Below are 2375 nucleotides of genomic sequence, written 5' to 3'. Positions count from 1 at the left end.
TAATGCAGTTCTAAATTTTAAAGGTTCTGGTTCACATTGTCTGTGTTAGAGTGATAACTATCCTGTGTTTCAACCAGAAGGGTCATAAACTTTTATGACCTCCTGTAGGTCATGAGGCAGAATCACACGGATGTGTGACTTCCATCCAGCCAGTTGGTCAATTCACACCATCTTGTTACCTGCATCCTCTCAGACAATCATTATTGGGTCTGCTGTTTTAGGCCCGCCTGTTTGATGTTGTAAACTGTTAATAAAAGGCTTTGCCATGAAGGGATCTGTGGGAGAAGGTGATGGCTTTCCAAGCCAGAATCTTCTCTCCACCCGGCACACACTGACGTCACAAAACCCGGTCTCTGTGTTGATCATTTTCCTTTTAATCTTTTAAACTCACATTTCTCTGGATTAAAAACCCAACATTTTTGGTGCTGAAACTCCGGGAGTCAAGATCCAATTGTCCAGGACCGTGCGGGACCAAGGCCAAGAAACTGTCAACAGCCGTCCACCCTTTGCCGGACGGAGCCAATAGGTTGGTCCAGCCCTGCCCTGGACATCCTGGTGACGACTCAAGCTGAGGACTGATCTGCACAGAAACGGTACGCCTAAGGTTTTTTATTAAAAGCTGGTCTGGGACCATGTGAAAGCTATAACTAGTTGTAGTCGCTAGAATATTTGACAAACAGGGTTTGTTGTGGGAGATCTGGGATCGGTATTCTATGCGTTTTGGGTCAGGGACCCTCTGTGTGAAAGCTATAACTAGTTGTAGTCGCTAGAATATTTGACAAACAGGGTTTGTTGTGAGAGATCTGGGATCGGTATTCTATGCGTTTGGGTCTGGGACCCTTTGTGTGAAAGCTATAACTGGTTGTAGTTGCAAGAATATTTGACGAAACCAAGTTTTGTTTACAAGTCTGGGACCTGGGTATTCTGTGCGTTTGGGTCTGGGACCCTCTGTGTTCAAGCTATAACTGGTTGTAGTTGCAAGAATATTTGACGAAATCAAGTTTTGTTTACAAGTCTGGGACCTGGGTATTCTGTGCATTCGAGTCTGGGACTCTATGTTGGTTAAAAAATAAAAAATATTAGGCCTTAGGTGTGTGTGACTGTGTGAAAGTGTGTGAGGAAACAATCGAACCGCTGTGTACTGGACTAAATTCTTTAAAAATGGGACAAGGTAGTAGTAAGAAGGAAATGCCAGGTGATGTTAGATGGATGGTGGCGTGTTGTGGTGGTGACCCAGAGTTTGCCAGAAAGTGGATTGAGAAGGAGGGCTGGGATGAAAAGTTGAAAGTTGAGCCGCTGACTAAGATTCAGCAGAAGGTGGAGATGAAGTTGGTGTATAAATCAAAAAGAAAACAAGCTAAATACAGAAAAGAATTAGAAGAGTTAAATAAGTGGATTATGCAAGCAAAAAATAAGGAAAGCCAAATACAACAGAAGAACGATAGAAAGACAGCTACAATTGCTGCTGTAAAAGTTAAAGCTGATGAAGAAACTGTTGTTTCCCGTATGCTTCCTCAATATCCTGATCCTAATCAAATTCAAGGGGGTGATGGGGTTCAAGCAGTGGCATCAGCTGCACAGGAAGGTGGAGATAAACCCCATCACAGTGAATGTGAACACAGCCATGCCACTGTTCCTCCTCCAGTAGCCCCACCATCGTGTGGTGATATTGGAGGAGCAGGAGCAGGCCCCATGTCCGTGTCGTCCTCTGTGGATGGTATGGAACTCAGTGCCTCTGACTCTTGTGAGCATGAGTTGGGAGGATCAGGGGGGGATGTGAAGCTTGATTCGAAGTGTTACAGGGATCATTATCAAGTGGAGGCTTGTGGAAGGGGCCCATCTGCCCCTATTTATCCAAGATTGGCTGAATTAAAAAAACAAGAACAGGACCAAGATCCTGGGAGGGGGGCATGTGCTTTTCCGGTGTTGGAGGTGGCCAACCCTCATTGTGGTCAACGCACGGGACCCCAAGATGGTGACCCACTGGATTGTGGACCCACTGTTCTTGTGTGTGGGCCATGGACAGATGCAGAGATGCGGACTGCCTGTCGAGGTTTACCTCCAGCCAGACAGAACCCAGTTAAATGGTTCGAGGATGTTAAAAATAGATTGAGAAAATTCATGGCAGAAACAGGAAAGCCATGGGCAGAAAACGAACAAGATGACATTGACCCGCTAACTAAGTGGATGCTGAAGCTTTTCAGCGACAAAACTGTTCGGAAAACATGTAATCTGCCTAGTGCTCCTTTTGTTTCCCCACAGGAAAGCCTGGAGCCTGGAGACCGAGTGCTGATTAAAATCATCAAAAGGAAAACTTGGAAAGCTCAGAGGTGGGAAGGACCCTACATAGTGCAACTAACAACCCCCACTGCCGT

This window comes from Cyprinodon tularosa, unplaced genomic scaffold (assembly GCF_016077235.1).
Source record: "Cyprinodon tularosa strain WSP-4 unplaced genomic scaffold, ASM1607723v1 ctg233, whole genome shotgun sequence".
NCBI classification, from domain to species: Eukaryota; Metazoa; Chordata; class Actinopteri; order Cyprinodontiformes; family Cyprinodontidae; genus Cyprinodon; species Cyprinodon tularosa.
This window is presented reverse-complemented; position numbering follows the sequence as displayed.